The following is a 17,500-nucleotide window of genomic DNA, read 5'->3' as shown; positions in this document are numbered from 1 at the left end:
CCGCCTGGGAATACCAGGTGTTGTAGGCTTTTAATTTTTTCTCACAGTCCGGGGAGAGCTTTTTGCCATGTGTTTCTTGCTCATCATCAAAGCTTTAAACCCTTATTTGAACCTTCTCACCTTCTCTGTCCTGTCCCAGGGCTTATAATTCTTTCTGTCTGACGACAAGCAGCAGCAGCAGCAGCAGCAGCAGCAGCAGCAGCAGCAGCAGCAGCAGCAGCAGCAGCAGCAGCAGCAGCAGCAGCAGCAGCAGCAGCAGCAGCAGCAGCAGCAACAGAATAAGAGAAGTAAAATAAAGAACTTTCACACCTGCGGCCATTCCACCCTGAAAGCGCCTGATCTCGGAAGCTAAGCAGGGTTGGGCCTGGTTAGTACCTGGATGGGAGACCGCCTGGGAATACCAGGTGTTGTAGGCTTTTAATTTTTTCTCACAGTCCGGGGAGAGCTTTTTGCCATGTGTTTCTTGCTCATCATCAAAGCTTTAAACCCTTATTTGAACCTTCTCACCTTCTCTGTCCTGTCCCAGGGCTTATAATTCTTTTTGTCTGACGACAAGCAGCAGCAGCAGCAGCAGCAGCAGCAGCAGCAGCAGCAACAGAATAAGAGAAGTAAAATAAAAAACTTTCACACCTGCGGCCATACCACCCTGAAAGCGCCCGATCTCGTCTGATCTTGGAAGCTAAGCATGGTTGGGCCTGGTTAGTACCTGGATGGGAGACCGCCTGGGAATACCAGGTGTTGTAGGCTTTTAATTTTTTCTCACAGTCCGGGGAGAGCTTTTTGCCATGTGTTTCTTGCTCATCATCAAAGCTTTAAACCCTTATTTGAACCTTCTCACCTTCTCTGTCCTGTCCCAGGGCTTATAATTCTTTCTGTCTGACGACAAGCAGCAGCAGCAGCAGCAGCAGCAGCAGCAGCAGCAGCAGCAGCAGCAGCAGCAACAGCAACAGAATAAGAGAAGTAAAATAAAGAACTTTCACACCTGCGGCCATACCACCCTGAAAGCGCCCGATCTCGTCTGATCTCGGAAGCTAAGCAGGGTTGGGCCTGGTTAGTACCTGGATGGGAGACCGCCTGGGAATTCCAGGTGTTGTAGGCTTTTTCTTTTCTCACAGTCCGGGGAGAGCTTTTTGCCATATGTTTCTTGCTCATCATCAAAGCTTTAAACCCTTATTTGAACCTTCTCACCTTCTCTGTCCTGTCCCAGGGCTTATAATTCTTTCTGTCTGACGACAAGCAGCAGCAGCAGCAGCAGCAGCAGCAGCAGCAGCAGCAGCAGCAGCAGCAGCAGCAGCAGCAGCAGCAGCAGCAGCAACAGAATAAGAGAAGTAAAATAAAGAACTTTCACACCTGCGGCCATACCACCCTGAAAGCGCCCGATCTCGTCTGATCTCGGAAAGTAAGCAGGGTTGGGCCTGGTTAGTACCTGGATGGGAGACCGCCTGGGAATACCAGGTGTTGTAGGTTTTTAATTTTTTCTCACAGTCCGGGGAGAGCTTTTTGCCATGTGTTTCTTGCTCATCATCAAAGCTTTAAACCCTTATTTGAACCTTCTCACCTTCTCTGTCCTGTCCCAGGGCTTATAATTCTTTTTGTCTGACGACAAGCAGCAGCAGCAGCAGCAGCAGCAGCAGCAGCAGCAGCAGCAGCAGCAGCAGCAACAGAATAAGAGAAGTAAAATAAAAAACTTTCACACCTGCGGCCATACCACCCTGAAAGTGCCCGATCTTGAATGATCTTGGAAGCTAAGCAGGGTTGGGCCTGGTTAGTACCTGGATGGGAGACCGCCTGGGAATACCAGGTGTTGTAGGCTTTTAATTTTTTCTCACAGTCCGGGGAGAGCTTTTTGCCATGTGTTTCTTGCTCATCATCAAAGCTTTAAACCCTTATTTGAACCTTCTCACCTTCTCTGTCCTGTCCCAGGGCTTATAATTCTTTCTGTCTGACGACAAGAAGCAGCAGCAGCAGCAGCAGCAGCAGCAGCAGCAACAGAATAAGAGAAGTAAAATAAAGAACTTTCACACCTGCAGCCATACCACCCTGAAAGCGCCCGATCTCGTCTGATCTCGGAAGCTAAGCAGGGTTGGGCCTGGTTAGTACCTGGATGGGAGACCGCCTGGGAATACCAGGTGTTGTAGGCTTTTAATTTTTTCTCACAGTCCGGGGAGAGCTTTTTGCCATGTGTTTCTTGCTCATCATCAAAGCTTTAAACCCTTATTTGAACCTTCTCACCTTCTCTGTCCTGTCCCAGGGCTTATAATTCTTTTTGTCTGACGACAAGCAGCAGCAGCAGCAGCAGCAGCAGCAGCAGCAGCAGCAGCAGCAGCAGCAACAGAATAAGAGAAGTAAAATAAAAAACTTTCACACCTGCGGCCATACCACCCTGAAAGCGCCCGATCTCGTCTGATCTTGGAAGCTAAGCAGGGTTGGGCCTGGTTAGTACCTGGATGGGAGACCGCCTGGGAATACCAGGTGTTGTAGGCTTTTAATTTTTTCTCACAGTCCGGGGAGTGCTTTTTGCCATGTGTTTCTTGCTCATCATAAAAGCTTTAAACCCTTATTTGAACCTTCTCACCTTCTCTGTCCTGTCCCAGGGCTTATAATTCTTTCTGTCTGACGACAAGCAGCAGCAGCAGCAGCAGCAGCAGCAGCAGCAGCAGCAGCAGCAACAGAATAAGAGAAGTAAAATAAAGAACTTTCACACCTGTGGCCATACCACCCTGAAAGCGCCAGATCTCGTCTGATCTCGGAAGCTAAGCAGGATTGATCCTGGTTAGTACCTGGATGGGAGACCGCCTGGGAATACCAGGTGTTGTAGGCTTTTAATTTTTTCTCACAGTCCGGGGAGAGCTTTTTGCCATGTGTTTCTTGCTCATCATCAAAGCTTTAAACCCTTATTTGAACCTTCTCACCTTCTCTGTCCTGTCCCAGGGCTTATAATTCTTTTTGTCTGACGACAAGCAGCAGCAGCAGCAGCAGCAGCAGCAGCAGCAGCAGCAGCAGCAGCAACAGAATAAGAGAAGTAAAATAAAAAACTTTCACACCTGCGGCCATACCACCCTGAAAGCGCCCGATCTCGTCTGATCTTTGAAGCTAAGCAGGGTTGGGCCTGGTTAGTACCTGGATGGGAGACCGCCTGGGAATACCAGGTGTTGTAGGCTTTTAATTTTTTCTCACAGTCCGGGGAGAGCTTTTTGCCATGTGTTTCTTGCTCATCATCAAAGCTTTAAACCCTTATTTGAACCTTCTCACCTTCTCTGTCCTGTCCCAGGGCTTATAATTCTTTTTGTCTGACGACAAGCAGCAGCAGCAGCAGCAGCAGCAGCAGCAGCAGCAACAGAATAAGAGAAGTAAAATAAAAAACTTTCACACCTGCGGCCATACCACCCTGAAAGCGCCCGATCTCGTCTGATCTTGGAAGCTAAGCAGGGTTGGGCCTGGTTAGTACCTGGATGGGAGACCGCCTGGGAATACCAGGTGTTGTAGGCTTTTAATTTTTTCTCACAGTCCGGGGAGAGCTTTTTGCCATGTGTTTCTTGCTCATCATCAAAGCTTTAAACCCTTATTTGAACCTTCTCACCTTCTCTGTCCTGTCCCAGGGCTTATAATTCTTTCTGTCTGACGACAAGCAGCAGCAGCAGCAGCAGCAGCAGCAGCAGCAGCAGCAACAGAATAAGAGAAGTAAAATAAAGAACTTTCACACCTGCGGCCATACCACCCTGAAAGCGCCCGATCTCGTCTGATCTCGGAAGCTAAGCAGGGTTGGGCCTGGTTAGTACCTGGATGGGAGACCGCCTGGGAATACCAGGTGTTGTAGGCTTTTAATTTTTTCTCACAGTCCGGGGAGAGCTTTTTGCCATGTGTTTCTTGCTCATCATCAAAGCTTTAAACCCTTATTTGAACCTTCTCACCTTCTCTGTCCTGTCCCAGGGCTTATAATTCTTTTTGTCTGACGACAAGCAGCAGCAGCAGCAGCAGCAGCAGCAGCAGCAGCAGCAGCAGCAGCAGCAGCAGCAGCAGCAGCAGCAGCAACAGAATAAGAGAAGTAAAATAAAAAACTTTCACACCTGCGGCCATACCACCCTGAAAGCGCCCGATCTCGTCTGATCTTGGAAGCTAAGCATGGTTGGGCCTGGTTAGTACCTGGATGGGAGACCGCCTGGGAATACCAGGTGTTGTAGGCTTTTAATTTTTTCTCACAGTCCGGGGAGAGCTTTTTGCCATGTGTTTCTTGCTCATCATCAAAGCTTTAAACCCTTATTTGAACCTTCTCACCTTCTCTGTCCTGTCCCAGGGCTTATAATTCTTTCTGTCTGACGACAAGCAGCAGCAGCAGCAGCAGCAGCAGCAGCAGCAGCAGCAGCAGCAGCAGCAACAGAATAAGAGAAGTAAAATAAAGAACTTTCACACCTGCAGCCATACCACCCTGAAAGCGCCCGATCTCGTCTGATCTTGGAAGCTAAGCAGGGTTGGGCCTGGTTAGTACCTGGATGGGAGACCGCCTGGGAATACCAGGTGTTGTAGGCTTTTAATTTTTTCTCACAGTCCGGGGAGAGCTTTTTGCCATGTGTTTCTTGCTCATCATCAAAGCTTTAAACCCTTATTTGAACCTTCTCACCTTCTCTGTCCTGTCCCAGGGCTTATAATTCTTTTTGTCTGACAACAAGCAGCAGCAGCAGCAGCCACAGCAGCAGCAGCAGCAGCAGCAGCAGCAGCAGCAACAGAATAAGAGAAGTAAAATAAAAAACTTTCACACCTGCGGCCATACCACCCTGAAAGCGCCCGATCTCGTCTGATCTTGGAAGCTAAGCAGGGTTGGGCCTGGTTAGTACCTGGATGGGAGACCGCCTGGGGATACCAGGTGTTGTAGGCTTTTAATTTTTTCTCACAGTCCGGGGAGAGCTTTTTGCCATGTGTTTCTTGCTCATCATCAAAGCTTTAAACCCTTATTTGAACCTTCTCACCTTCTCTGTCCTGTCCCAGGGCTTATAATTCTTTCTGTCTGACGACAAGCAGCAGCAGCAGCAGCAGCAGCAGCAGCAGCAGCAGCAGCAACAGAATAAGAGAAGTAAAATAAAGAACTTTCACACCTGTGGCCATACCACCCTGAAAGCGCCAGATCTCGTCTGATCTCGGAAGCTAAGCAGGGTTGGGCCTGGTTAGTACCTGGATGGGAGACCGCCTGGGAATACCAGGTGTTGTAGGCTTTTAATTTTTTCTCACAGTCCGGGGAGAGCTTTTTGCCATGTGTTTCTTGCTCATCATCAAAGCTTTAAACCCTTATTTGAACCTTCTCACCTTCTCTGTCCTGTCCCAGGGCTTATAATTCTTTTTGTCTGACGACAAGCAGCAGCAGCAGCAGCAGCAGCAGCAGCAGCAGCAGCAACAGAATAAGAGAAGTAAAATAAAAAACTTTCACACCTGCGGCCATACCACCCTGAAAGCGCCCGATCTCGTCTGATCTTGGAAGCTAAGCAGGGTTGGGCCTGGTTAGTACCTGGATGGGAGACCGCCTGGGAATACCAGGTGTTGTAGGCTTTTAATTTTTTCTCACAGTCCGGGGAGAGCTTTTTGCCATGTGTTTCTTGCTCATCATCAAAGCTTTAAACCCTTATTTGAACCTTCTCACCTTCTCTGTCCTGTCCCAGGGCTTATAATTCTTTTTGTCTGACGACAAGCAGCAGCAGCAGCAGCAGCAGCAGCAGCAGCAGCAGCAGCAACAGAATAAGAGAAGTAAAATAAAAAACTTTCACACCTGAGGCCATACCACCCTGAAAGCGCCCGATCTCGTCTGATCTTTGAAGCTAAGCAGGGTTGGGCCTGGTTAGTACCTGGATGGGAGACTGCCTGGGAATACCAGGTGTTGTAGGCTTTTAATTTTTTCTCACAGTCCGGGGAGAGCTTTTTGCCATGTGTTTCTTGCTCATCATCAAAGCTTTAAACCCTTATTTGAACCTTCTCACCTTCTCTGTCCTGTCCCAGGGCTTATAATTCTTTTTGTCTGACGACAAGCAGCAGCAGCAGCAGCAGCAGCAGCAGCAGCAACAGAATAAGAGAAGTAAAATAAAAAACTTTCACACCTGCGGCCATAACACCCTGAAAGCGCCCGATCTCGTCTGATCTTGGAAGCTAAGCGGGGTTGGGCCTGGTTAGTACCTGGATGGGAGACCGCCTGGGAGTACCAGGTGTTGTAGGCTTTTAATTTTTTCTCACAGTCCGGGGAGAGCTTTTTGCCATGTGTTTCTTGCTCATCATCAAAGCTTTAAACCCTTATTTGAACCTTCTCACCTTCTCTGTCCTGTCCCAGGGCTTATAATTCTTTTTGTCTGACGACAAGCAGCAGCAGCAGCAGCAGCAGCAGCAGCAGCAGCAGCAGCAACAGAATAAGAGAAGTAAAATAAAAAACTTTCACACCTGCGGCCATACCACCCTGAAAGCGCCCGATCTCGTCTGATCTTGGAAGCTAAGCATGGTTGGGCCTGGTTAGTACCTGGATGGGAGACCGCCTGGGAATACCAGGTGTTGTAGGCTTTTAATTTTTTCTCACAGTCCGGGGAGAGCTTTTTGCCATGTGTTTCTTGCTCATCATCAAAGCTTTAAACCCTTATTTGAACCTTCTCACCTTCTCTGTCCTGTCCCAGGGCTTATAATTCTTTCTGTCTGACGACAAGCAGCAGCAGCAGCAGCAGCAGCAGCAGCAGCAGCAGCAGCAGCAGCAGCAGCAGCAGCAGCAACAGAATAAGAGAAGTAAAATAAAGAACTTTCACACCTGCGGCCATACCACCCTGAAAGCGCCCGATCTCGTCTGATCTCGGAAAGTAAGCAGGGTTGGGCCTGGTTAGTACCTGGATGGGAGACCGCCTGGGAATACCAGGTGTTGTAGGTTTTTAATTTTTTCTCACAGTCCGGGGAGAGCTTTTTGCCATGTGTTTCTTGCTCATCATCAAAGCTTTAAACCCTTATTTGAACCTTCTCACCTTCTCTGTCCTGTCCCAGGGCTTATAATTCTTTTTGTCTGACGACAAGCAGCAGCAGCAGCAGCAGCAGCAGCAGCAGCAGCAGCAGCAGCAGCAGCAACAGAATAAGATAAGTAAAATAAAAAACTTTCACACCTGCGGCCATACCACCCTGAAAGCGCCCGATCTTGAATGATCTTGGAAGCTAAGCAGGGTTGGGCCTGGTTAGTACCTGGATGGGAGACCGCCTGGGAATACCAGGTGTTGTAGGCTTTTAATTTTTTCTCACAGTCCGGGGAGAGCTTTTTGCCATGTGTTTCTTGCTCATCATCAAAGCTTTAAACCCTTATTTGAACCTTCTCACCTTCTCTGTCCTGTCCCAGGGCTTATAATTCTTTCTGTCTGACGACAAGCAGCAGCAGCAGCAGCAGCAGCAGCAGCAGCAGCAGCAGCAGCAGCAACAGAATAAGAGAAGTAAAATAAAGAACTTTCACACCTGCAGCCATACCACCCTGAAAGCGCCCGATCTCGTCTGATCTCGGAAGCTAAGCAGGGTTGGGCCTGGTTAGTACCTGGATGGGAGACCGCCTGGGAATACCAGGTGTTGTAGGCTTTTAATTTTTTCTCACAGTCCGGGGAGAGCTTTTTGCCATGTGTTTCTTGCTCATCATCAAAGCTTTAAACCCTTATTTGAACCTTCTCACCTTCTCTGTCCTGTCCCAGGGCTTATAATTCTTTTTGTCTGACGACAAGCAGCAGCAGCAGCAGCAGCAGCAGCAGCAGCAGCAGCAGCAGCAGCAGCAGCAGCAGCAGCAGCAGCAGCAGCAACAGAATAAGAGAAGTAAAATAAAAAACTTTCACACCTGCGGCCATACCACCCTGAAAGCGCCCGATCTCGTCTGATCTTGGAAGCTAAGCAGGGTTGGGCCTGGTTAGTACCTGGATGGGAGACCGCCTGGGAATACCAGGTGTTGTAGGCTTTTAATTTTTTCTCACAGTCCGGGGAGAGCTTTTTGCCATGTGTTTCTTGCTCATCATCAAAGCTTTAAACCCTTATTTGAACCTTCTCACCTTCTCTGTCCTGTCCCAGGGCTTATAATTCTTTTTGTCTGACGACAAGCAGCAGCAGCAGCAGCAGCAGCAGCAGCAGCAGCAGCAGCAGCAGCAACAGAATAAGATAAGTAAAATAAAAAACTTTCACACCTGCGGCCATACCACCCTGAAAGCGCCCGATCTTGAATGATCTTGGAAGCTAAGCAGGGTTGGGCCTGGTTAGTACCTGGATGGGAGACCTCCTGGGAATACCAGGTGTTGTAGGCTTTTAATTTTTTCTCACAGTCCGGGGAGAGCTTTTTGCCATGTGTTTCTTGCTCATCATCAAAGCTTTAAACCCTTATTTGAACCTTCTCACCTTCTCTGTCCTGTCCCAGGGCTTATAATTCTTTCTGTCTGACGACAAGCAGCAGCAGCAGCAGCAGCAGCAGCAGCAGCAGCAGCAGCAGCAGCAGCAACAGAATAAGAGAAGTAAAATAAAGAACTTTCACACCTGTGGCCATACCACCCTGAAAGCGCCAGATCTCGTCTGATCTCGGAAGCTAAGCAGGGTTGGGCCTGGTTAGTACCTGGTTGGGAGACCGCCTGGGAATACCAGGTGTTGTAGGCTTTTATTTTTTTCTCACAGTCCGGGGAGAGCTTTTTGCCATGTGTTTCTTGCTCATCATCAAAGCTTTAAACCCTTATTTGAACCTTCTCACCTTCTCTGTCCTGTCCCAGGGCTTATAATTCTTTTTGTCTGACGACAAGCAGCAGCAGCAGCAGCAGCAGCAGCAGCAGCAGCAGCAGCAGCAGCAGCAGCAGCAGCAGCAACAGAATAAGAGAAGTAAAATAAAAAACTTTCACACCTGCGGCCATACCACCCTGAAAGCGCCCGATCTCGTCTGATCTTGGAAGCTAAGCAGGGTTGGGCCTGGTTAGTACCTGGATGGGAGACCGCCTGGGAATACCAGGTGTTGTAGGCTTTTAATTTTTTCTCACAGTCCGGGGAGAGCTTTTTGCCATGTGTTTCTTGCTCATCATCAAAGCTTTAAACCCTTATTTGAACCTTCTCACCTTCTCTGTCCTGTCCCAGGGCTTATAATTCTTTCTGTCTGACGACAAGCAGCAGCAGCAGCAGCAGCAGCAGCAGCAGCAGCAGCAGCAACAGAATAAGAGAAGTAAAATAAAGAACTTTCACACCTGTGGCCATACCACCCTGAAAGCGCCAGATCTCGTCTGATCTCGGAAGCTAAGCAGGGTTGGGCCTGGTTAGTACCTGGTTGGGAGACCGCCTGGGAATACCAGGTGTTGTAGGCTTTTATTTTTTTCTCACAGTCCGGGGAGAGCTTTTTGCCATGTGTTTCTTGCTCATCATCAAAGCTTTAAACCCTTATTTGAACCTTCTCACCTTCTCTGTCCTGTCCCAGGGCTTATAATTCTTTTTGTCTGACGACAAGCAGCAGCAGCAGCAGCAGCAGCAGCAGCAGCAGCAGCAACAGAATAAGAGAAGTAAAATAAAAAACTTTCACACCTGCGGCCATACCACCCTGAAAGCGCCCGATCTCGTCTGATCTTGGAAGCTAAGCAGGGTTGGGCCTGGTTAGTACCTGGATGGTAGACCGCCTGGGAATACCAGGTGTTGTAGGCTTTTAATTTTTTCTCACAGTCCGGGGAGAGCTTTTTGCCATGTGTTTCTTGCTCATCATCAAAGCTTTAAACCCTTATTTGAACCTTCTCACCTTCTCTGTCCTGTCCCAGGGCTTATAATTCTTTCTGTCTGACGACAAGCAGCAGCAGCAGCAGCAGCAGCAGCAGCAGCAGCAATAGCAGCAGCAGCAGCAGCAGCAGCAGCAGCAGCAGCAGCAGCAGCAGCAGCAGCAGCAGCAGCAACAGAATAAGAGAAGTAAAATAAAGAACTTTCACACCTGCGGCCATACCACCCTGAAAGCGCCCGATCTTGTCTGATCTCGGAAGCTAAGCAGGGTTGGGCCTGGTTAGTACCTGGATGGGAGACCGCCTGGGAATACCAGGTGTTGTAGGCTTTTAATTTTTTCTCACAGTCCGGGGAGAGCTTTTTGCCATGTGTTTCTTGCTCATCATCAAAGCTTTAAACCCTTATTTGAACCTTCTCACCTTCTCTGTCCTGTCCCAGGGCTTATAATTCTTTTTGTCTGACGACAAGCAGCAGCAGCAGCAGCAGCAGCAGCAGCAGCAGCAGCAGCAGCAACAGAATAAGAGAAGTAAAATAAAAAACTTTCACACCTGCGGCCATACCACCCTGAAAGCGCCCGATCTCGTCTGATCTTGGAAGCTAAGCAGGGTTGGGCCTGGTTAGTACCTGGATGGGAGACCGCCTGGGAGTACCAGGTGTTGTAGGCTTTTAATTTTTTCTCACAGTCCGGGGAGAGCTTTTTGCCATGTGTTTCTTGCTCATCATCAAAGCTTTAAACCCTTATTTGAACCTTCTCACCTTCTCTGTCCTGTCCCAGGGCTTATAATTCTTTCTGTCTGACGACAAGCAGCAGCAGCAGCAGCAGCAGCAGCAGCAACAGAATAAGAGAAGTAAAATAAAGAACTTTCACACCTGCGGCCATACCACCCTGAAAGCGCCCGATCTCGTCTGATCTCGGAAGCTAAGCAGGGTTGGGCCTGGTTAGTACCTGGATGGGAGACCGCCTGGGAGTACCAGGTGTTGTAGGCTTTTAATTTTTTCTCACAGTCCGGGGAGAGCTTTTTGCCATGTGTTTCTTGCTCATCATCAAAGCTTTAAACCCTTATTTGAACCTTCTCACCTTCTCTGTCCTGTCCCAGGGCTTATAATTATTTTTGTCTGACGACAAGCAGCAGCAGCAGCAGCAGCAACAGCAGCAGCAGCAGCAGCAACAGCAGCAGCAGCAACAGCAGCAGCAGCAACAGCAGCAGCAGCAACAGCAGCAGCAGCAACAGCAGCAGCAGCAGCAACAGCAGCAGCAGCAACAGCAGCAGCAGCAACAGCAGCAGCAGCAACAGCAGCAGCAGCAGCAACAGAATAAGAGAAGTAAAATAAAAATCTTTCACACCTGCGGCCATACCACCCTGAAAGCGCCTGATCTCGGAAGCTAAGCAGGGTTGGGCCTGGTTAGTACCTGGATGGGAGACCGCCTGGGAATACCAGGTGTTGTAGGCTTTTAATTTTTTCTCACAGTCCGGGGAGAGCTTTTTGCCATGTTTTTCTTGCTCATCATCAAAGCTTTAAACCCTTATTTGAACCTTCTCACCTTCTCTGTCCTGTCCCAGGGCTTATAATTCTTTCTGTCTGACGACAAGCAGCAGCAGCAGCAACAGAATAAGAGAAGTAAAATAAAACACTTTCACACCTGTGGCCATACCACCCTTAAAGCGCCCGATCTCGTCTGATCTCGGAAGCTAAGCAGGGTTGGGCCTGGTTAGTACCTGGATGGGAGACCGCCTGGGAATACCAGGTGTTGTAGGCTTTTTCTTTTCTCACAGTCCGGGGAGAGCTTTTTGCCATGTGTTTCTTGCTCATCATCAAAGCTTTAAACCCTTATTTGAACCTTCTCACCTTCTCTGTCCTGTCCCAGGGCTTATAATTCTTTCTGTCTGACGACAAGCAGCAGCAGCAGCAGCAGCAGCAGCAGCAGCAGCAGCAGCAGCAGCAGCAGCAGCAGCAGCAGCAGCAGCAGCAGCAGCAGCAGCAGCAGCAGCAGCAGCAGCAGCAGCAGCAGCAGCAGAATAAGAGAAGTAAAATAAAGAACTTTCACACCTGCGGCCATACCACCCTGAAAGCGCCTGATCTCGGAAAGTAAGCAGGGTTGGGCCTGGTTAGTACCTGGATGGGAGACCGCCTGGGAATACCAGGTGTTGTAGGTTTTTAATTTTTTCTCACAGTCCGGGGAGAGCTTTTTGCCATGTGTTTCTTGCTCATCATCAAAGCTTTAAACCCTTATTTGAACCTTCTCACCTTCTCTGTCCTGTCCCAGGGCTTATAATTCTTTTTGTCTGACGACAAGCAGCAGCAGCAGCAGCAGCAGCAGCAGCAGCAGCAGCAGCAGCAGCAGCAGCAGCAGCAGCAACAGAATAAGAGAAGTAAAATAAAAAACTTTCACACCTGCGGCCATACCACCCTGAAAGCGCCCGATCTTGTCTGATCTTGGAAGCTAAGCAGGGTTGGGCCTGGTTAGTACCTGGATGGGAGACCGCCTGGGAATACCAGGTGTTGTAGGTTTTTAATTTTTTCTCACAGTCCGGGGAGAGCTTTTTGCCATGTGTTTCTTGCTCATCATCAAAGCTTTAAACCCTTATTTGAACCTTCTCACCTTCTCTGTCCTGTCCCAGGGCTTATAATTCTTTCTGTCTGACGACAAGCAGCAGCAGCAGCAGCAGCAGCAGCAGCAGCAGCAGCAGCAGCAACAGAATAAGAGAAGTAAAATAAAGAACTTTCACACCTGCAGCCATACCACCCTGAAAGCGCCCGATCTCGTCTGATCTCGGAAGCTAAGCAGGGTTGGGCCTGGTTAGTACCTGGATGGGAGACCGCCTGGGAATACCAGGTGTTGTAGGCTTTTAATTTTTTCTCACAGTCCGGGGAGAGCTTTTTGCCATGTGTTTCTTGCTCATCATCAAAGCTTTAAACCCTTATTTGAACCTTCTCACCTTCTCTGTCCTGTCCCAGGGCTTATAATTCTTTTTGTCTGACGACAAGCAGCAGCAGCAGCAGCAGCAGCAGCAGCAGCAGCAGCAGCAGCAGCAGCAGCAGCAACAGAATAAGAGAAGTAAAATAAAAAACTTTCACACCTGCGGCCATACCACCCTGAAAGCGCCCGATCTCGTCTGATCTTGGAAGCTAAGCAGGGTTGGGCCTGGTTAGTACCTGGATGGGAGACCGCCTGGGAATACCAGGTGTTGTAGGCTTTTAATTTTTTCTCACAGTCCGGGGAGAGCTTTTTGCCATGTGTTTCTTGCTCATCATCAAAGCTTTAAACCCTTATTTGAACCTTCTCACCTTCTCTGTCCTGTCCCAGGGCTTATAATTCTTTCTGTCTGACGACAAGCAGCAGCAGCAGCAGCAGCAGCAGCAGCAGCAGCAGCAGCAGCAGCAGCAGCAGCAACAGAATAAGAGAAGTAAAATAAAGAACTTTCACACCTGCGGCCATACCACCCTGAAAGCGCCCGATCTTGTCTGATCTCGGAAGCTAAGCAGGGTTGGGCCTGGTTAGTACCTGGATGGGAGACCGCCTGGGAATACCAGGTGTTGTAGGCTTTTAATTTTTTCTCACAGTCCGGGGAGAGCTTTTTGCCATGTGTTTCTTGCTCATCATCAAAGCTTTAAACCCTTATTTGAACCTTCTCACCTTCTCTGTCCTGTCCCAGGGCTTATAATTCTTTTTGTCTGACGACAAGCAGCAGCAGCAGCAGCAGCAGCAGCAGCAGCAGCAGCAGCAGCAGCAGCAGCAGCAGCAGCAACAGAATAAGAGAAGTAAAATAAAAAACTTTCACACCTGCGGCCATACCACCCTGAAAGCGCCCGATCTCGTCTGATCTTTGAAGCTAAGCAGGCTTGGGCCTGGTTAGTACCTGGATGGGAGACCGCCTGAGAATACCAGGTGTTGTAGGCTTTTAATTTTTTCTCACAGTCCGGGGAGAGCTTTTTGCCATGTGTTTCTTGCTCATCATCAAAGCTTTAAACCCTTATTTGAACCTTCTCACCTTCTCTGTCCTGTCCCAGAGCTTATAATTCTTTTTGTCTGACGACAAGCAGCAGCAGCAGCAGCAGCAGCAGCAACAGAATAAGAGAAGTAAAATAAAAAACTTTCTCACCTGCTGCCATACCACCCTGAAAGCGCCCGATCTCGTCTGATCTTGGAAGCTAAGCAGGGTTGGGCCTGGTTAGTACCTGGATGGGAGACCGCCTGGGAATACCAGGTGTTGTAGTTTTTTAATTTTTTCTCACAGTCCGGGGAGAGCTTTTTGCCATGTGTTTCTTGCTCATCATCAAAGCTTTAAACCCTTATTTGAACCTTCTCACCTTCTCTGTCCTGTCCCAGGGCTTATAATTCTTTCTGTCTGACGACAAGCAGCAGCAGCAGCAGCAGCAGCAGCAGCAGCAGCAGCAGCAGCAACAGAATAAGAGAAGTAAAATAAAGAACTTTCTCACCTGCGGCCATACCACCCTGAAAGCGCCCGATCTCGTCTGATCTCAGAAGCTAAGCAGGGTTGGGCCTGGTTAGTACCTGGATGGGAGACCGCCTGGGAATACCAGGTGTTGTAGGCTTTTAATTTTTTCTCACAGTCCGGGGAGAGCTTTTTGCCATGTGTTTCTTGCTCATCATCAAAGCTTTAAACCCTTATTTGAACCTTCTCACCTTCTCTGTCCTGTCCCAGGGCTTATAATTCTTTTTGTCTTTCGACAAGCAGCAGCAGCAGCAGCAGCAGCAGCAGAAGCAGCAGCAGCAGCAGCAGCAGCAGCAGAAGCAGCAGCAGCAGCAGCAGCAGCAGCAGCAACAGAATAAGAGAAGTAAAATAAAAAACTTTTACACCTGCGGCCATACCACCCTGAAAGCGCCCGATCTCGTCTGATCTTGGAAGCTAAGCATGGTTGGGCCTGGTTAGTACCTGGGTGGGAGACCGCCTGGGAATACCAGGTGTTGTAGGCTTTTAATTTTTTCTCACAGTCCGGGGAGAGCTTTTTGCCATGTGTTTCTTGCTCATCATCAAAGCTTTAAACCCTTATTTGAACCTTCTCACCTTCTCTGTCCTGTCCCAGGGCTTATAATTCTTTCTGTCTGACGACAAGCAGCAGCAGCAGCAGCAGCAGCAGCAGCAGCAGCAGCAGCAGCAGCAACAGAATAAGAGAAGTAAAATAAAGAACTTTCACACCTGCGGCCATACCACCCTGAAAGCGCCCGATCTCGTCTGATCTCGGAAGCTAAGCAGGGTTGGGCCTGGTTAGTACCTGGATGGGAGACCGCCTGGGAATTCCAGGTGTTGTAGGCTTTTTCTTTTCTCACAGTCCGGGGAGAGCTTTTTGCCATGTGTTTCTTGCTCATCATCAAAGCTTTAAACCCTTATTTGAACCTTCTCACCTTCTCTGTCCTGTCCCAGGGCTTATAATTCTTTCTGTCTGACGACAAGCAGCAGCAGCAGCAGCAGCAGCAGCAGCAGCAGCAGCAGCAGCAGCAGCAGCAACAGAATAAGAGAAGTAAAATAAAAAGCTTTCACACCTGTGGCCATACCACCCTGAAAGCGCCTGATCTTGTCTGATCTCAGAAGCTAAGCAGGGTTGGGCCTGGTTAGTACCTGGATGGGAGACCGCCTGGGAATACCAGGTGTTGTAGGCTTTTAATTTTTTCTCACAGTCCGGGGAGAGCTTTTTGCCATGTGTTTCTTGCTCATCATCAAAGCTTTAAACCCTTATTTGAACCTTCTCACCTTCTCTGTCCTGTCCCAGGGCTTATAATTCTTTTTGTCTGACGACAAGCAGCAGCAGCAGCAGCAGCAGCAGCAGCAGCAACAGCAGCAACAGCAGCAACAGCAGCAACAGCAACAGCAGCAGCAGCAACAGCAACAGAATAAGAGAAGTGAAATAAAAAACTTTCACACCTGCGGCCATACCACCCTGAAAGCACCTGATTTCGGAAGCTAAGCAGGGTTGGGCCTGGTTAGTACCTGGATGGGAGACCGCCTTGGAATACCAGGTGTTGTAGGCTTTTTCTTTTCTCACAGTCTGGGGAGAGCTTTTTGCCATGTGTTTCTTGCTCATCATCAAAGCTTTAAACCCTTATTTGAACCTTCTCACCTTCTCTGTCCTGTCCCAGGGCTTATAATTCTTTCTGTCTGACGACAAGCAGCAGCAGCAGCAGCAGCAGCAGCAGCAGCAGCAGCAGAATAAGAGAAGTAAAATAAAAAACTTTCACACCTGCGGCCATATCACCCTGAAAGCGCCCGATCTCGTCTGATCTCGGAAGCTAAGCAGGGTTGGGCCTGGTTAGTACCTGGATGGGAGACCGCCTGGGAATACCAGGTGTTGTAGGCTTTTTCTTTTCTCACAGTCCGGGGAGAGCTTTTTGCCATGTGTTTCTTGCTCATCATCAAAGCTTTAAACCCTTATTTGAACCTTCTCACCTTCTCTGTCCTGTCCCAGGGCTTATAATTCTTTCTGTCTGACGACAAGCAGCAGCAGCAGCAGCAGCAGCAGCAGCAGCAGCAGCAGCAGAATAAGAGAAGTAAAATAAAAAACTTTCACACCTGCGGCCATACCACCCTGAAAGCGCCCGATCTCGTCTGATCTCGGAAGCTAAGCAGGGTTGGGCCAGGTTAGTACCTGGATGGGAGACCGCCTGGGAATACCAGGTGTTGTAGGCTTTTTCTTTTCTCACAGTCCGGGGAGAGCTTTTTGCCATGTGTTTCTTGCTCATCATCAAAGCTTTAAACCCTTATTTGAACCTTCTCACCTTCTCTGTCCTGTCCCAGGGCTTATAATTCTTTCTGTCTGACGACAAGCAGCAGCAGCAGCAGCAGCAGCAGCAGCAGCAGCAGCAGCAGCAGAATAAGAGAAGTAAAATAAAAAACTTTCACACCTGCGGCCATACCACCCTGAAAGCGCCCGATCTTGTCTGATCTCGGAAGCTAAGCAGGGTTGGGCCTGGTTAGTACCTGGATGGGAGACCGCCTGGGAATACCAGGTGTTGTAGGCTTTTAATTTTTTCTCACAGTCCGGGGAGAGCTTTTTGCCATGTGTTTCTTGCTCATCATCAAAGCTTTAAACCCTTATTTGAACCTTCTCACCTTCTCTGTCCTGTCCCAGGGCTTATAATTCTTTTTGTCTGACGACAAGCAGCAGCAGCAGCAGCAGCAGCAGCAGCAGCAACAGAATAAGAGAAGTAAAATAAAAAACTTTCGCACCTGCGGCCATACCACCCTGAAAGCGCCCGATCTCGTCTGATCTCGGAAACTAAGCAGGGTTGGGCCTGCTTAGTACCTGGATGGGAGACCGCCTGGGAATACCAGGTGTTGTAGGCTTTTAATTTTTTCTCACAGTCCGGGGAGAGCTTTTTGCCATGTGTTTCTTGCTCATCATCAAAGCTTTAAACCCTTATTTGAACCTTCTCACCTTCTCTGTCCTGTCCCAGGGCTTATAATTCTTTTTGTCTGACGACAAGCAGCAGCAGCAGCAGCAGCAGCAGCAGCAGCAGCAGCAACAGAATAAGAGAAGTAAAATAAAAAACTTTCGCACCTGCGGCCATACCACCCTGAAAGCGCCCGATCTCGTCTGATCTCGGAAGCTAAGCAGGGTTGGGCCTGGTTAGTACCTGGATGGGAGACCGCCTGGGAATTCCAGGTGTTGTAGGCTTTTTCTTTTCTCACAGTCCGGGGAGAGCTTTTTGCCATGTGTTTCTTGCTCATCATCAAAGCTTTAAACCCTTATTTGAACCTTCTCACCTTCTCTGTCCTGTCCCAGGGCTTATAATTCTTTCTGTCTGACGACAAGCAGCAGCAGCAGCAGCAGCAGC

General features: G+C 48.9%; 43 non-coding genes and 8 pseudogenes across 43 annotated transcripts in view; all 51 read left to right on the top strand.

The window, feature by feature from the left end:
• The window catches only part of LOC128485302 (5S ribosomal RNA), a 119-nt gene extending 90 nt beyond the window's left edge, over positions 1–29 (top strand). The window contains exon 1 of the ribosomal RNA XR_008351645.1: positions 1–29. This exon is cut by the window's left edge and continues 90 nt beyond it. This is a non-coding gene — a ribosomal RNA (5S ribosomal RNA).
• Positions 30–307: 278 nt separating this feature from the next.
• LOC128487455 (uncharacterized) lies at positions 308–416 on the top strand (annotated as a pseudogene).
• A 212-nt stretch (positions 417–628) lies between these two features.
• Positions 629–747, top strand: LOC128486340 (5S ribosomal RNA). The gene has a single exon (XR_008352642.1). It is a non-coding gene; the product is annotated as a 5S ribosomal RNA (ribosomal RNA).
• A 233-nt stretch (positions 748–980) lies between these two features.
• On the top strand, positions 981–1,099 carry LOC128488431 (5S ribosomal RNA). Its single transcript, XR_008353844.1, has one exon. It is a non-coding gene; the product is annotated as a 5S ribosomal RNA (ribosomal RNA).
• A 249-nt stretch (positions 1,100–1,348) lies between these two features.
• Positions 1,349–1,467, top strand: LOC128485735 (5S ribosomal RNA). The gene has a single exon (XR_008352063.1). It is a non-coding gene; the product is annotated as a 5S ribosomal RNA (ribosomal RNA).
• Positions 1,468–1,694: 227 nt separating this feature from the next.
• LOC128486950 (uncharacterized) lies at positions 1,695–1,813 on the top strand (annotated as a pseudogene).
• A 209-nt stretch (positions 1,814–2,022) lies between these two features.
• On the top strand, positions 2,023–2,141 carry LOC128488447 (5S ribosomal RNA). The gene has a single exon (XR_008353860.1). It is a non-coding gene; the product is annotated as a 5S ribosomal RNA (ribosomal RNA).
• A 224-nt stretch (positions 2,142–2,365) lies between these two features.
• Positions 2,366–2,484, top strand: LOC128485301 (5S ribosomal RNA). Its single transcript, XR_008351644.1, has one exon. It is a non-coding gene; the product is annotated as a 5S ribosomal RNA (ribosomal RNA).
• A 218-nt stretch (positions 2,485–2,702) lies between these two features.
• Positions 2,703–2,821, top strand: LOC128487340 (uncharacterized; annotated as a pseudogene).
• A 221-nt stretch (positions 2,822–3,042) lies between these two features.
• LOC128486480 (5S ribosomal RNA) lies at positions 3,043–3,161 on the top strand. The gene has a single exon (XR_008352775.1). It is a non-coding gene; the product is annotated as a 5S ribosomal RNA (ribosomal RNA).
• A 209-nt stretch (positions 3,162–3,370) lies between these two features.
• Positions 3,371–3,489, top strand: LOC128485300 (5S ribosomal RNA). The gene has a single exon (XR_008351643.1). It is a non-coding gene; the product is annotated as a 5S ribosomal RNA (ribosomal RNA).
• Positions 3,490–3,701: 212 nt separating this feature from the next.
• LOC128485550 (5S ribosomal RNA) lies at positions 3,702–3,820 on the top strand. Its single transcript, XR_008351881.1, has one exon. It is a non-coding gene; the product is annotated as a 5S ribosomal RNA (ribosomal RNA).
• Positions 3,821–4,065: 245 nt separating this feature from the next.
• LOC128486339 (5S ribosomal RNA) lies at positions 4,066–4,184 on the top strand. The gene has a single exon (XR_008352641.1). It is a non-coding gene; the product is annotated as a 5S ribosomal RNA (ribosomal RNA).
• A 224-nt stretch (positions 4,185–4,408) lies between these two features.
• Positions 4,409–4,527, top strand: LOC128485578 (5S ribosomal RNA). Its single transcript, XR_008351909.1, has one exon. It is a non-coding gene; the product is annotated as a 5S ribosomal RNA (ribosomal RNA).
• A 227-nt stretch (positions 4,528–4,754) lies between these two features.
• Positions 4,755–4,873, top strand: LOC128486459 (5S ribosomal RNA). The gene has a single exon (XR_008352755.1). It is a non-coding gene; the product is annotated as a 5S ribosomal RNA (ribosomal RNA).
• Positions 4,874–5,088: 215 nt separating this feature from the next.
• Positions 5,089–5,207, top strand: LOC128486032 (5S ribosomal RNA). The gene has a single exon (XR_008352352.1). It is a non-coding gene; the product is annotated as a 5S ribosomal RNA (ribosomal RNA).
• Positions 5,208–5,419: 212 nt separating this feature from the next.
• On the top strand, positions 5,420–5,538 carry LOC128485299 (5S ribosomal RNA). Its single transcript, XR_008351642.1, has one exon. It is a non-coding gene; the product is annotated as a 5S ribosomal RNA (ribosomal RNA).
• Positions 5,539–5,753: 215 nt separating this feature from the next.
• On the top strand, positions 5,754–5,872 carry LOC128487023 (uncharacterized; annotated as a pseudogene).
• Positions 5,873–6,078: 206 nt separating this feature from the next.
• Positions 6,079–6,197, top strand: LOC128486796 (5S ribosomal RNA). The gene has a single exon (XR_008353075.1). It is a non-coding gene; the product is annotated as a 5S ribosomal RNA (ribosomal RNA).
• Positions 6,198–6,412: 215 nt separating this feature from the next.
• On the top strand, positions 6,413–6,531 carry LOC128486338 (5S ribosomal RNA). The gene has a single exon (XR_008352640.1). It is a non-coding gene; the product is annotated as a 5S ribosomal RNA (ribosomal RNA).
• A 236-nt stretch (positions 6,532–6,767) lies between these two features.
• Positions 6,768–6,886, top strand: LOC128485734 (5S ribosomal RNA). The gene has a single exon (XR_008352062.1). It is a non-coding gene; the product is annotated as a 5S ribosomal RNA (ribosomal RNA).
• Positions 6,887–7,110: 224 nt separating this feature from the next.
• LOC128486860 (5S ribosomal RNA) lies at positions 7,111–7,229 on the top strand. Its single transcript, XR_008353136.1, has one exon. It is a non-coding gene; the product is annotated as a 5S ribosomal RNA (ribosomal RNA).
• Positions 7,230–7,450: 221 nt separating this feature from the next.
• Positions 7,451–7,569, top strand: LOC128488446 (5S ribosomal RNA). The gene has a single exon (XR_008353859.1). It is a non-coding gene; the product is annotated as a 5S ribosomal RNA (ribosomal RNA).
• A 248-nt stretch (positions 7,570–7,817) lies between these two features.
• On the top strand, positions 7,818–7,936 carry LOC128485298 (5S ribosomal RNA). The gene has a single exon (XR_008351641.1). It is a non-coding gene; the product is annotated as a 5S ribosomal RNA (ribosomal RNA).
• Positions 7,937–8,157: 221 nt separating this feature from the next.
• LOC128486830 (5S ribosomal RNA) lies at positions 8,158–8,276 on the top strand. Its single transcript, XR_008353108.1, has one exon. It is a non-coding gene; the product is annotated as a 5S ribosomal RNA (ribosomal RNA).
• A 224-nt stretch (positions 8,277–8,500) lies between these two features.
• On the top strand, positions 8,501–8,619 carry LOC128486388 (5S ribosomal RNA). Its single transcript, XR_008352687.1, has one exon. It is a non-coding gene; the product is annotated as a 5S ribosomal RNA (ribosomal RNA).
• A 236-nt stretch (positions 8,620–8,855) lies between these two features.
• LOC128485297 (5S ribosomal RNA) lies at positions 8,856–8,974 on the top strand. The gene has a single exon (XR_008351640.1). It is a non-coding gene; the product is annotated as a 5S ribosomal RNA (ribosomal RNA).
• A 215-nt stretch (positions 8,975–9,189) lies between these two features.
• LOC128486387 (5S ribosomal RNA) lies at positions 9,190–9,308 on the top strand. The gene has a single exon (XR_008352686.1). It is a non-coding gene; the product is annotated as a 5S ribosomal RNA (ribosomal RNA).
• A 212-nt stretch (positions 9,309–9,520) lies between these two features.
• On the top strand, positions 9,521–9,639 carry LOC128486213 (5S ribosomal RNA). The gene has a single exon (XR_008352523.1). It is a non-coding gene; the product is annotated as a 5S ribosomal RNA (ribosomal RNA).
• A 275-nt stretch (positions 9,640–9,914) lies between these two features.
• On the top strand, positions 9,915–10,033 carry LOC128485613 (5S ribosomal RNA). Its single transcript, XR_008351943.1, has one exon. It is a non-coding gene; the product is annotated as a 5S ribosomal RNA (ribosomal RNA).
• Positions 10,034–10,251: 218 nt separating this feature from the next.
• On the top strand, positions 10,252–10,370 carry LOC128485825 (5S ribosomal RNA). Its single transcript, XR_008352152.1, has one exon. It is a non-coding gene; the product is annotated as a 5S ribosomal RNA (ribosomal RNA).
• A 203-nt stretch (positions 10,371–10,573) lies between these two features.
• Positions 10,574–10,692, top strand: LOC128484879 (5S ribosomal RNA). Its single transcript, XR_008351242.1, has one exon. It is a non-coding gene; the product is annotated as a 5S ribosomal RNA (ribosomal RNA).
• A 356-nt stretch (positions 10,693–11,048) lies between these two features.
• LOC128487114 (uncharacterized) lies at positions 11,049–11,157 on the top strand (annotated as a pseudogene).
• Positions 11,158–11,345: 188 nt separating this feature from the next.
• On the top strand, positions 11,346–11,464 carry LOC128485567 (5S ribosomal RNA). The gene has a single exon (XR_008351898.1). It is a non-coding gene; the product is annotated as a 5S ribosomal RNA (ribosomal RNA).
• Positions 11,465–11,752: 288 nt separating this feature from the next.
• Positions 11,753–11,861, top strand: LOC128487615 (uncharacterized; annotated as a pseudogene).
• A 236-nt stretch (positions 11,862–12,097) lies between these two features.
• LOC128485853 (5S ribosomal RNA) lies at positions 12,098–12,216 on the top strand. The gene has a single exon (XR_008352180.1). It is a non-coding gene; the product is annotated as a 5S ribosomal RNA (ribosomal RNA).
• A 218-nt stretch (positions 12,217–12,434) lies between these two features.
• On the top strand, positions 12,435–12,553 carry LOC128488445 (5S ribosomal RNA). The gene has a single exon (XR_008353858.1). It is a non-coding gene; the product is annotated as a 5S ribosomal RNA (ribosomal RNA).
• A 230-nt stretch (positions 12,554–12,783) lies between these two features.
• LOC128485296 (5S ribosomal RNA) lies at positions 12,784–12,902 on the top strand. Its single transcript, XR_008351639.1, has one exon. It is a non-coding gene; the product is annotated as a 5S ribosomal RNA (ribosomal RNA).
• A 230-nt stretch (positions 12,903–13,132) lies between these two features.
• Positions 13,133–13,251, top strand: LOC128485612 (5S ribosomal RNA). The gene has a single exon (XR_008351942.1). It is a non-coding gene; the product is annotated as a 5S ribosomal RNA (ribosomal RNA).
• Positions 13,252–13,487: 236 nt separating this feature from the next.
• LOC128486966 (uncharacterized) lies at positions 13,488–13,606 on the top strand (annotated as a pseudogene).
• Positions 13,607–13,806: 200 nt separating this feature from the next.
• On the top strand, positions 13,807–13,925 carry LOC128486258 (5S ribosomal RNA). Its single transcript, XR_008352565.1, has one exon. It is a non-coding gene; the product is annotated as a 5S ribosomal RNA (ribosomal RNA).
• Positions 13,926–14,143: 218 nt separating this feature from the next.
• On the top strand, positions 14,144–14,262 carry LOC128485696 (5S ribosomal RNA). The gene has a single exon (XR_008352024.1). It is a non-coding gene; the product is annotated as a 5S ribosomal RNA (ribosomal RNA).
• Positions 14,263–14,525: 263 nt separating this feature from the next.
• On the top strand, positions 14,526–14,644 carry LOC128486441 (5S ribosomal RNA). Its single transcript, XR_008352738.1, has one exon. It is a non-coding gene; the product is annotated as a 5S ribosomal RNA (ribosomal RNA).
• Positions 14,645–14,865: 221 nt separating this feature from the next.
• On the top strand, positions 14,866–14,984 carry LOC128488430 (5S ribosomal RNA). The gene has a single exon (XR_008353843.1). It is a non-coding gene; the product is annotated as a 5S ribosomal RNA (ribosomal RNA).
• Positions 14,985–15,209: 225 nt separating this feature from the next.
• LOC128486147 (5S ribosomal RNA) lies at positions 15,210–15,328 on the top strand. Its single transcript, XR_008352460.1, has one exon. It is a non-coding gene; the product is annotated as a 5S ribosomal RNA (ribosomal RNA).
• A 260-nt stretch (positions 15,329–15,588) lies between these two features.
• Positions 15,589–15,697, top strand: LOC128487579 (uncharacterized; annotated as a pseudogene).
• Positions 15,698–15,904: 207 nt separating this feature from the next.
• LOC128485063 (5S ribosomal RNA) lies at positions 15,905–16,023 on the top strand. The gene has a single exon (XR_008351417.1). It is a non-coding gene; the product is annotated as a 5S ribosomal RNA (ribosomal RNA).
• A 210-nt stretch (positions 16,024–16,233) lies between these two features.
• On the top strand, positions 16,234–16,352 carry LOC128488438 (5S ribosomal RNA). The gene has a single exon (XR_008353851.1). It is a non-coding gene; the product is annotated as a 5S ribosomal RNA (ribosomal RNA).
• A 213-nt stretch (positions 16,353–16,565) lies between these two features.
• LOC128485611 (5S ribosomal RNA) lies at positions 16,566–16,684 on the top strand. Its single transcript, XR_008351941.1, has one exon. It is a non-coding gene; the product is annotated as a 5S ribosomal RNA (ribosomal RNA).
• Positions 16,685–16,890: 206 nt separating this feature from the next.
• LOC128486503 (5S ribosomal RNA) lies at positions 16,891–17,009 on the top strand. The gene has a single exon (XR_008352797.1). It is a non-coding gene; the product is annotated as a 5S ribosomal RNA (ribosomal RNA).
• A 212-nt stretch (positions 17,010–17,221) lies between these two features.
• LOC128488429 (5S ribosomal RNA) lies at positions 17,222–17,340 on the top strand. The gene has a single exon (XR_008353842.1). It is a non-coding gene; the product is annotated as a 5S ribosomal RNA (ribosomal RNA).
• Positions 17,341–17,500: the final 160 nt, after the last annotated feature.

Source organism: Spea bombifrons, chromosome 3 (assembly GCF_027358695.1).
Source record: "Spea bombifrons isolate aSpeBom1 chromosome 3, aSpeBom1.2.pri, whole genome shotgun sequence".
Taxonomy (NCBI): Eukaryota; Metazoa; Chordata; class Amphibia; order Anura; family Pelobatidae; genus Spea; species Spea bombifrons.
The sequence above is the reverse complement of the archived record's forward strand: the minus strand, read 5'-3'. Positions and strand labels throughout refer to the sequence as shown.